Source organism: Triticum aestivum, chromosome 4A (genome assembly GCF_018294505.1).
Source record: "Triticum aestivum cultivar Chinese Spring chromosome 4A, IWGSC CS RefSeq v2.1, whole genome shotgun sequence".
In the NCBI taxonomy this organism is placed as follows: domain Eukaryota; kingdom Viridiplantae; phylum Streptophyta; class Magnoliopsida; order Poales; family Poaceae; genus Triticum; species Triticum aestivum.
In genome coordinates this window covers 584,668,832-584,681,087 of record NC_057803.1, presented here as the reverse complement: position 1 = coordinate 584,681,087, position 12,256 = coordinate 584,668,832, and the positions used below count along the sequence as shown (strand labels likewise).

The 12,256-nt window shown below is 47.0% G+C and overlaps 1 long non-coding RNA gene across 1 annotated transcript; it reads right to left on the bottom strand.

Moving 5' to 3' along the window:
* Nucleotides 1-8,373: 8,373 nt before the first annotated feature.
* On the bottom strand, nt 8,374-12,011 carry LOC123087198 (uncharacterized). Its single transcript, XR_006441269.1, has 5 exons — nt 11,356-12,011; nt 10,924-10,965; nt 10,720-10,827; nt 9,507-9,600; nt 8,374-8,742 (listed from the first exon to the last, which is right to left on the bottom strand). It is a non-coding gene; the product is annotated as an uncharacterized lncRNA (long non-coding RNA).
* Between the last annotated feature and the right edge of the window lie 245 nt (nt 12,012-12,256).

Sequence of the window (12,256 nt, the reverse complement as noted above, 5' to 3'; positions counted from 1 at the left end):
AAACATTGTGTCCCCCGTCTCATGTTACCATCGACCTAAGACACACAGTCCGGGAACGCCTACCCGAGATCCGCTGGTTTTGACACCGACAGTCACACTGATTGTAAGCATGGGCCGATGGAAGATTAGGTTAGTGCGAAGCTTACCTTAAACCCTACCAACGCCGTTGAAACGAGGTGAGCATCGAGGGAACCGTGGAGAATGGCGGGGAAGTGACGTCGCGCCATCCGGCCTCCTCTTGCAGTGGTAGAACGAATACTCATGTGGCTTTGGCTGGCTCTGCACCCTCGCGAACGGCACATCGGGTGCTCTACCTTCGACCTGTATGCCCACCACCTCCACCTGACTTTTGCCTCGGGCGAATCTGTCTCCTCCATCGCCCAGAGGAGATACTCGATGAACTCGAGGGACTACGGCGTGACTGCCGCTGAGGAGTACATCGCCGCCCTCATCATCGTCGTCTCTCTCTTTCGCATACATTGCCACATGGCCCTCACTGTCCTCGAAATCTCCCACTCATTGTCAAACCAAGTAAGGATCTTGTCGTGGTTTTGTCATGGCAGATGTCCTCGTGAAAGGACTTAGTCGTGGAGCCATTGCGACGGGTTAGCTTGAAGGGGTTAAAGTAGACACAGGGACGCCAGAGAGTTTATACTAGTTCGGCCCCTTCGATGAAGGTAAAAGCCTACGTCTAGTTGTGATGGAATTGATGGGGTTTCGAGGACTAGGGAGCAAACAATCTTCGCCTAAGTCTCGAGTTGTTCTTTGTTGTCCTTGAACCGCCGCCGGGTCGTCCCCTTATATACACGGGTGACGCCCGTCGGTTCACAGAGTCCCAACACCGGTTCATATTCGTATCCGGGTTGGTCTCTCCTTATTCCTAACTTACAATACAAGTTTATATACAAATGCCGGTTTACGGCTACAAGTCTTAAACCGACTACGGGCCTTAGGCCCTCATCTGACTTCTTGGGCTTTAACACTCTTGAACTACTGATGAAGTTGACCCGGCCCAGATAGGCCGGTTTACGCCCAGTAGTAATATCCCCAACATTAGGCCCCAGATTGATTTGAACGGGTTCATGTCAATCCTTAGCAAAAACTTCATCTTCAACATCTTCTCATAAATTGGTAAACCGCCATGATGTCATCTTCTCTGATTGCTGTAAACCGGAGTGACGTCACCTGTCATAATGAAGCTATCCATTATGCTTCCTTGTTTAATAGATCTGCGATAATCGAGGCGACAGCTCCGTTTCATGGCCCCTTGATTCTCGCACCTGACACATATCTCTTTCTTTATAAATAGGACCGAGGGGTCATTTCCTTTTTCCCCTTCGTGCCCTTCTGCTTCGTCTTCCTCGAGCCGTCCAGCTTCAGAGCTCCGCCGCCACCGTCGGCCTCTGCACCAACTTTGGCCGCTGCATCAACTTGAGCACACCAGAGCACTGCGGCGACCTTCCGCGTCTCCCTCAACTCCGGTAAATCTTCTGTTCTTTTCAACATTAATCTGCTCTAGGGTTTCCTGTTCTTCTAGTGTTCATCGCCGGCTTCGTGTTCATCTGATAGCTCCTAGATGCACCTGTGAATCCTTGCTTTGCGTAGCGGTAGCTTTTAACATCTGCCTTTAGTTTTCATATCTCAAGGTCATAGATCTATACGTATCTCTGCTCATTGATTCAGCACTGTTCTGTTCTGGATCTTTGAATATTTATCTTCTTTTCTGAACATGCTTCAGATCCAATGCTGTAGAAGTTTTTTGTGAAATCTGTTTCTGCATCCGCAATCTCAACTATTTCAATGTTTAGATCCGGCGGTTTAACTCTGTGAAAAAAAATTACCAAACCAGTATGCACCATTAGTCCCCTTGTTGAACCGCCAGAATTCCTTAGCCAGACACTGCCGCTCCATAAAATTCCGGTTTAGAGATAACTGTCTCCGGGTTAACAATGTATGCCTCAGTATATATTTGCTCAACATATTCTTGAACCGGAATCACTGCTTTGTAGATTGTACCATGGCCAAACAAGTGTACGAGTGCAACTGGGTTCCTCCTCGCGTGACAGAGACTCAGCTAAACAATTTAGTCTTAACGGGCGCTTTAAGCAGCAAAGACACTATTCATTGGAGGGTCCCCGGTATAGAATGTCCTCCCACACCTCAAGAGGGAGAGGTCGTTGTTTTCGCAGATCATCTAGCCCGGGGCTTTAATCCTCCCAGTTCAAAATTTTATCGGGATGTCTTAGCCAATTTCCAACTCCGTCCGCAAGATACCGGCCCCAACTCTGTTACCAACATATGTCACTTCCAAGTGCTCTGTGAGGTGTTCTTTCAAGAGGAACCCACAGTTGAATTGTTCAGAGACTGCTTCCATCTAAACCGCCGCACAGAGTTTACTGATGGTTCCAATACGGAATTAGGTGGTGTGGCGATTCAGAAAAGGAAAGAGGTCACTTACCCTCACGCCAAACTGCACAGCCATCCCAAAGAGTGGAATCAAACATGGTTCTATTGCAAAGATACCTCCCCTACTGAAGAAAATCATTTGCATGGCTTTCGTCCGGAGCGGCTTAGCAATACGCATCCCTTTCCACAAAGGTTGACTGCCAAGGAGAGAAGCAACTATGCTCCTCAACTATCCAAGCTCAGGGCCTTCATGGCTAATGGTTTAACAGGAGTTGATCTTGCTCGCTGTTGGATATCTTGGAGCATACTGCCCCTCAGTCAGCGCTCCGGTTTGATGTGCGAGTATACTGGCAGTGTCGATGACCCAGTGTGACATGTTAACATCCAGCTCACAGATGATGAAGTCACAGAAGCTGTGAAGAAAATGTTAAACGAACCGGAAGCCGTCTGCGCTCGAACCAGCTTGCTTCCCTTCTGTGCCACCAACAAACCGCCAGCTGTAAGATTTATACTTTACTTTCTATTGAACCTGTCCTTGCTCAATTTACTCATTATTTAACATCAACATCTCTCAAACAGGGTGATGATCCGTTTTGGAGCAAGAAACTTCCACAAGAAAAACCAGAGAAACCAGAGAGACCAACCCGGCCAATGACTAAAGTCGTGAAGAGGCCTGCTCACAAGAAGAAAACCACTGCATCTTTTGACCCGGTAGCTGACAATGACGTGGGTAATCCGGACCTTGAGGTAGAGCTTGATTCACTTGGCTTATTTTTCACACGCCTTATTGATAATGATTATTGCCAGGATGACGCCAAAGCCAGTCATGCTGAAGCTGTAGAGGTAATTGCACTCTCTTCCGATTCAAACCCTTTGCCTTCGCTAAAAATCCATCAGGCAAACCAGAAAGTTAAATTTTCTCATCCTCTTGCTCATTTGGATCCAAACTTTCTTATGAAGACACAATAGCACGAAGCTCGCCGCACGACCCGGCACAGCGGCCAGGTGTTACCTCCGCCGGTTTACCGAACTGTCCGGTTCAGAAACGCCGTTCAGAGGTCTCTAACTCTTTTGTCAATGCTTGTCCTAAAGCGGGATGTTTTCGTCAACCTCTTAATCCATCTGACTCCGATTATCAGAGCTCCTCCCATTCATCGTCTGGCGAATCATCAGCCACCTAGTTGCCACCACTCAAAACGGTGCTCGGGTGAGTCATATTTCATATGATGTTTCTGATGTATTACATTATAACATATACTGTATTGATCCTTGTTATTTATTTCAGGGCCAAGCCTCGGCCAAGCAAGAAGGCTCGCCTGGATAAAGCGGCCGAGGAGAACACCGTTCCTGAACTGGACAGAGCACTAGATCTTGAAGCGGCTATTCGTGAAGATGTGCCAAACGACCCACCACCGCAAGAGGATGACTTTATTGCTGAGGAGAGGCCTATTGACACCTCGGGCCCTGTTGACCAGCCTACAAGCCCCATCCGGATTGAAAGATCCACCAGCCCATCCAAGCCAACTGATAAACCGACGACCCCAGTGCAAACCGGCGATGCCAAGGATGACGAAGTTGTTATCACTGGTATCAGCCGTATAGAGCCAAGCAATCATGTCGCTTTGTCTAAACATACAGCCAAAGAAGAATTTGCTACCATTGGTAAAGGCAAATGGAATGATGATCTGGCGACTTACGCTGCTCTCAATGCCCAAGATCTCCATTCTGGCTACCTGAACCAGCTGTATACCAGCCATGATTATGAAGCCGGTTTGGTTAACATGATGAAGGAAAAATATGAGGTAACTTCCATATGCTTTTTCCTGCTTGTATGTTTAAATCTGTTGATTCTCCTATCCCCCAAGGGCCGGTTTAGGATCTTCATTCAAACTGGGACTTTGTTAATCCGAAGTTCAATGTGTCTGAATTTGCCATTGTAGCCCCCAAGGGTCGGGTCAACTTGGTGAAGTTAAACCGGGACCTTAGGTAATAAGAATTGTAGCGTCAATACCAATTGAGCAAATAGCCATTAGCCCCCAAGTGTTAAGTTGAATACTTGTATTGAGCTTGGCACTTTATGAACAATTGTAGGATGGAGATCAAATATGCATTAGCCCCCAAGTACCATGGGCATAACTTGTTGTGTGGTTGGTACTTCTTTCTCCTGTTATCTGAATCGTATAACCATGTATATACAGGCTGAGCTAAACAAGAGAGAAAGCCAAACCGCCGATCTTCAAGAAAATCTGAAATCCCAACAAGCTGAAACCTCTAAAGCAAAAGAGGAGTTAACCAGTGCTTTAAGCATCATGGAACAGCTTAAAGAGGGCTTTAAGAAAGAACGGCTGGATTGGGCCACTGAGAAAGCCGCTTTAATTAAGCGAGCTGAGAATGCCGAGGCTGCACTTAAAGTGGTGGTAGATGAATTGACCAGCATAAAGCGGCAAGTGCATGCCATGACTGCTGCTATCTTTGGTAAGCTTTCTTGATGTCTATAATAATTCTGCCTTCTTATGGATTTGTCGGTTTGTTAACCCTTAGCAATGTTTACAGGGACACACACATTGGTCACTTGGGGCCAGACGTGCGGAAGAAGTTGAAAGCTGCCTACACACTGATAGAGCAACTATATACTGGTGTACAGCGGATTATCTCAACTGCATCCCATAACAACTCGGCGCCCACCTTGATCCAGGACACTCTTAAGAGACCGTCTATGCTTCCTGCCCGGGTTGAAGAGCTGAAGAAATCTGCTGCTCGAACCGGTGCTATCAATGCCTTAATCCGGGCCAAAGCGTGGGTGCCGGATTTTGATCCCGTTGAAGCAGCTCAAGGCTATCCCCACCTGAAAGAAGATGGCTCAGAGTTCAGTGAGGAAGATCTGAGAGCGATAAACCAGGAGGTGCACCCTCTGGCTTGTCAACTGGTTGAAGAAGAAGATTTGTCTCACTATCAAACCTAGTACGACAATCAAAACAAACGAGTGGTTGCACCAATTCCTGAAGCGGAGAATCTTATCCCTCCAATCCGTAAGCATACTTACGCTCCTGATATTGAACCGTCATTGCTGATCAATGATGAAGCTGTATTTCAAGCATTAATGGGAATCGACTGGACAACTGTTGATTTCCAGCCACTTGGTAGGGAAGCAGAAGCTGAAGCGGAGCAAGATGATCCGCAACCATCAGTCTGTGCTGGTGACCAAGCTTAAACCGGAGGCCGGTTTAAATTGCTGCTCTCTTATGTTTGACAGAAAAACAATGAACTTATTTGGGCCCCATATTGCCTTGTAGTAGGCTAGCCAATACTCTTTATTTTGATATGCCTTCGTGCATAACTGCTGCGAATTGTGCTACTTTTGGATGATTTAAATGTCCGAGCTATTTACTCTGCAATCAAAAAATCTTAAAACGCCACCGCGGTTGTACCGTCAGGCGGATTATGATCATTGTATGAAAAAAAAATTGTAAGTATATGATCAATCCTTGTGATACAAAATACCTGCCGTCGTTGGGCGTGAAGTTGGCTGTGGCCAATCTTGAAACGGAGGTTTATAAACTCATACCGTCGAAGGAGAAAATAGCTCATGTACATAAAATGTCGGTTTATCATGTAAACCATGCCGGATTAGGATAAATACCTTGTTACTCCATAATTGGATGTTAACAAAAAAATCAAAACCGGGCAAATAGACAGTTTGAACCGGTTTAAGATCTTTGTCGGTTTAAAAACGCAATAAAAAATAAAAGAAATATCTATCAAAGAAAATTTTCAAGCAAAGGCAATGATAAAACCGTTTGCAAAAAGAGGCTTATTGAGCCGATCAGATGGCGTTACCATGGTCGGACACGACCAAGCCCCCGATAGGCGTAGCTATGGTTCAAGTCAGCCAGGTCCCCAAATGAAACAGTGGCATTATGCCGATCAAGAGGCGTGGCAATGGTTCGGGTTCGACCAAGCTCCCAAGTGATTCTGTGGCCTTAGGACGATCAAGAGGCGTGACTGGTTCAGGCGTGACCAAGTCCCCAAATGATCTGGTGGCTTTCGCCTATCAAAAGGTGTCGCATTGGTTCGGACACGACCACGCCCCCAAGTGATATAATATGATGTTTTGAAAAGCTAACTCAAGGGGTAAACCGGAGGCCGCTTTAAGACAAAACAACTCCATGTAACCACACATGATGTAAAAAAGAACAGAGACCCCGCTTTAGCTGAGGCTCCGGTTTATTGTATTACTCGTAATATATACATTGTCATAATATGTACATAAGTAGAGCCGATGGCTCAGGTATAGTAAGGCCGAAGATGAGCTATGTTCCACGGCCTGTTGGTCTCCTCCTCTGATGTACGTGAGTCTTTATGCTCTCGAATATCAATCAGATAATATGAGCCGTTGTGCAGATTCTTGCTGACCACAAAGGGTCCCTCCCAAGGTGGGGATAACTTGTGCATATCAGTCTGGTCTTGGATGAGCCGAAGTACCAAATCTCCTTCTTGAAAGGTTCTGGTTCTAACCCGGCGACTGTGATAACGACGAAGATCTTGCTGGTAAATCACCGAACGGGCGGCTGCTATGTCACGCTCTTCATCCAACAAGTCCAAAGCATCTTGCCGTGCTACCTCGTTGTCCACTTCAACATAAGCCGCTACACGAGGTGAGTCATGACGGATATCGCTGGGGAGAACCGCTTCCGCTCCATATACCATGAAGAACGGCGTATATCCTGTCGATCTGTTGGGCGTGGTGTTGATGCTCCATAACACAGATGCTAACTCTTCAACCCAACAACCCGGCGTTCGTTGCAAAGGAACCATAAGCCGGGGCTTGATGCCTCGCAAGATCTCTTGATTAGCCCTCTATGCTTGACCATTGGACTGGGGTGAGCCACTGATGAAACGTCAAGCCGGATGTGCTCACATTGACAGAACTCCTTCATAGCACCCTTGGACAAGTTGGTGCCATTATCAGTGATGATGCTGTGTGGAAAACCAAACCGGAAAATCACCTTCTTGATGAATTGAACCGCCGTGGCCGCATCACACTTGCTAACGGGTTCTGCCTCCACCCACTTTGTAAATTTGTCAACCGCCACCAAAAGGTGGGTCTTCTTGTCCTTGGACCTTTTGAAAGGCCCAACCATATCAAGCCCCCAAGTCGCAAACGGCCAAGTGATTGGAATCATTCGTAATTCCTGAGCCGGCACATGAGCACGTCTTGAGAACTTTTGGCAACCGTCACATCGCCTGACCAGATCTTCCGCGTCAGCATGAGCGGTCAACCAATAGAAACCGTGGCGAAACGCTTTAGCCATCAAAGACTTTGAACCGGCGTGGTGACCACAGTCTCCTTCGTGGATCTCACACAAGATTTCACAGCCTTCCTCAGGACACAGTGTTGAAACGCCCCTGACACACTGCAATGATGCAACTCGCCATTGACAATAGTCATAGACTTGGATCGCCGGACACTACAAGAAATATGTCACCTTGTGACCACCACTATTGGTCACTGAAAGGTCACAAATTTCCATTTACGACCTTTTTGTGACCAAAAACAGAAGGTCAAAAGCTGGCTGTCGTAAACTGACTATAGCGACCTTTAACAAAAGGTCGTTGATCCTATGACCTTCTGTTTTGGTCGCTAGCTCTCTCCCTAGGCCATGTCGGATCCGACGTGGCAAAATTGCGATGAATTGAAAAGGTCGTTGGTTAAAATCAGCCCGGTCCAATTGGGGGTTTTACATGGGCCGAGCACATTAATTCAGCCCATTTAATATATTTATTTCTGTTAATTTCTGTCAGCTATATGGGTCAAGCCCAACAATTAGACCTTTTTTTATTTTCTGAGACGTAGACTTTTACAATCCGTTTCTTTTTTGGGCCTCAACATTTTACAGCCCACTTTTTTTTGGGCCTCCGCCTTTTTGCGGTCTATTTACGTTTTGGGCCTTGGCCTCTATCAATAAGTTAGTCCAACTCATCAGCTTTCCATTTCTCACATTTCTCATAGTACACAAATGACAAATATTTCAAATGAAACAAAACTATTACAGTTTTACAACTTCACTGGATTCTGCTCCAGAATGTGCTAACTACTACAGAATACAATATAACTAGGTACAAAGTACAACCAAAACACAAGGCAGATTGATAGATAACCACCATGCTTCATCGTATTCTCTTCCAAACAAGTGGAATTAGCCCTCTCTTAGCTCCAGGAGAAACTATCTTTTCGCCTGCCAAGTGCCAAATATTTTCCATTCTGGAACTGCTGGCATTAGCTGCATGCAGCCTGAACTTTTGTAGACCTTCAAAATGATGAGACAGGGCTTACCACTGTTTCAAAAAACAAAAGAAGAAATATAAGTAGAAAGTTGTGGTTGAGTCCATTCTTATTAGCAGCAACATCAAAATAATGAATCGTTCTGTGCACATTTACCAGAAAATAATCCTTCTGGTTTATCAGTCACAAACATGGTATATCAGTAATTTGCTATCATTCTACATTCACTTTATATAATATCTACCAGCCAAACATACTCTAATCTTATCACAGATTCATAGCTGAATTGACTTACCACTGCATTCCCATCATTAAGGTGCACATACACATGTTGACTTCTAAATAAATGAGAGGCACTAAGGACAATGCACACATGCATATTGTAAGACCAAGGTAATTTGTTTCTAGTTACAAATGGATTAAGATGGACATTTTCACAGCCAACACAACAAAGCACGTACGATCATCAATCTACCTAGTTCTTGTTGATTCATACAGAGCAATTTTTTGTTTGAAACAAGGAGTGACCACATGGTGTTGGTTGTACTGCTATCAGGTTAGAGCAATAGGATGGGGATTGTGTATTTTCCTTTCCCATCAGATTGTCCTTTCCAAGGATATATGTACACACAATCAATTAAACAGAGTCACTCCTCAGAGTTAAGCAGGACAGGGCAAGCAGCAGCATGCCAAACAAATTATGCAGTCAGCCCTCTGCTTATACAGCACCACAAACCAAACTTGAAAGCACTTCAACAGTAAATCAAACCTGTTACTGATGCTAGTAATAAGAAGATGGACAGATGTGTATATATACCGGTGTTGACGGGGCCAACGGTGGCCTGCTTGTAGAGGCTGTAGAGGCAGAGCTTCTCCTGGGAGTGCTCCTTCTTCTCCTAGGCGTGCTCCTCCTACAACAGCAGCAACAGCAGGTCAAGAACAACAATAGAGTCATATGAGCTGCTGGGTTCATAGCATCAGTTTGACACCAACAACAGCACAGATTAGAGTCATATGACAACGAAAACAACAACAAAAGTAGTTTGACAGTAGCAGCAGCAGAAATAGTTTCACAGCAGCAGCAACAGTTTCACAACAGCAGTACTGGAGGGCACAAATGCTACTGGAGTAGTACTGAAGTACTACTGCTATCCAGGGTACATATTTAATATATGCATTCAAGTGCTGCTGCACACACCACAGGTTATGTACCTACTACCTTGATCAATTCCACAGGTTATGATACTTATTACTCAACCAACAGGTAACCATTAGTATAGGAAATGATGTATAAGTTAGCAAGGTCAGCACAAATGACCGCATCTGCTGCTCTAAAAAAATGACCGCATATGCTGCTCTAAATTAGCAAAGTAGTACAGGAAATGATGTACAGGAAACTATGTAGTTCCCAATCCGACCAAACAATTTATTGTTACATTTTGGCTTTAAGAAAATGACTGCATCTGCTGCTCTAAAAAAATGAACAAGCACATAAATCTGAACATGAACTGGGAAGAAAATTGAATGGAGGCACCCGATACAGATCAATTCAAACGAGCAGGCAAAAGTACACCTCCTCTGCTCTCATAGGAAGACCAACCAAATTAATCTAAACACGAACTAGGAAGCAACTTAAACGGAAGCACAATCCCAACCAACTCAGCCTCAACCTACCACGAAACTAAAATCAACACGGCATAGTGGAACCGCTACATCCGACTCGCAAATCCCTCCAAATGCGAGCATTAGCAACCCCTGGGCGCCACGCACCACGCGGTTGTGGCCCCCGAATGGCACCGGAGGAGCAGCACAGCGCAGAGAATCGAACAGGGCATGGGACGCGAAAGCCACAGCCTAATCCTTTATAAAGCATACAGCCTAATGTCTTAAAGCATACCAGACCACAAGAACATGGGACGGTCCCTGTGTACATCTAATATGGTCTCTCTTTGTCACGATATTAATCTAACCAATCTCAAGATTGCAGAGTAGAACAACCGCACAGACCAATCATGTAAACCCTTGCTCACCACAATGGTGTAGGCGCCCTCATCGGCCGGCACGAACTCCTCCGTGTACATCATGTCCCACCACAGCATCGTCACGTCCCAGGTCAGCATCGTCTCGCCCTGAATTGTCTGTGTCACAACCAGATTCAGTCAGTCAATCAGCCGGCTCTGCAGTTCCAAATGAAATTTTCTGAAGGAACGGATTCAGATTTCTGTTGTTTGTACCTCGGCGGCCTTGATCTCGATGGTCCGCGCTCATCAGCGGCCCTACATTCAGAAACAAGCACGCTCATATACACACATACAGAAGCGCAGCGAGCAACCGACAGAAACAACGTGCATGATGAACGGATTCAGATTTCTGCTCTTAGATGCAGCGTGGTGTTGTTCGATTGATTTACTAGTCCACAGGAATGAGGAGGCAGTGGAATCGAGCAGAATCAAATTGTTGGTCCTATGTAGCATAAATACCCAGACCATCGCTGCCTCTCAAGAGAGATCCAGGCGAGGCCGGCGATGAAAAATCACAGCGTCCGTTGGATTTAGTCGACAACGAGCGCACTGACGCCGGCGGTTGCAGGAGCGGCTTCTACTTCCCGGTGGACTAAATCCCAGGGTCACGCGAGCGAATCAGGGGGTGAGGGAAAAAAGACGCACCATCTAGTCGACGGCGTGGAAGAAGCCGACGAAGGAGTCGACGACGGGGCCGAACCCGCCGCGGAGCTCCGTGGAGACGCGGCCGAAGAGCTCCGCCACCATGTCAGCGTGCTCGTTTAGCGCCGGACGCACATCCTCCACCGCTCACCCAACTGCCGCCGCCGCCTGGGAGGGCACGGGAGAAGGGCACGGGCACGCCGGTGGGCCCGTTGGCGTCGTCGCCGCCAACCGGTGTCGGCGCCTGCTGCGGGGAGGATGCGGATTCGGAGGAGACCGCGGAGCGGCAGGGGCGGACGGAGACGGCATGGAAGGGTAGCCGCCACGGACGCACCCCCATGACGGGGTGGTGGGTTGGTGCGGGGAGGAGGAGGAGGCGGCCATGGTGGACAGTACGGGGTGCTGGGGCAGCGGGGTTGTGTCGATTGGATCTGGGGGATCGAGGCAGGGGGCAGAGGGCGGAGGGTAGGGAGACATGGTGAGGGGACGGAGGGACGAGGTAGGCGGTGGGTGAGGAGGACGACGAGGTCGGCGCTGGGTAGGAGGAAGGGTTTCCGCGCGGGGAGAGGATTGGATCTCCGTCGTCCTTGGTTGAGGTCGGCGGTGGGAGGGAGGACTAGATCGGGAGGGGGCGGTGGCGGCGAGGAGACGGGGGGATCTGAGCTAGGGTTTGGGCTGCGGGTGGGGTACCTCTTTTTCAATATTTTTTTCCTTTTTTCTGTAGATAGATGGATGGATGTGGGATGGATGGATGGATGGGGCCATGTCATCGATCCGTGCGAAAAGTTTTCATTGGTTCGAAAAATCAGTGATTTAAAATAGTCTTCAAGTATTGAAAATAAAGGGATTTTGTGAAGCAGCTATCAAAAATATTTTGCAAAATGGCACCACATAAATTTTCACT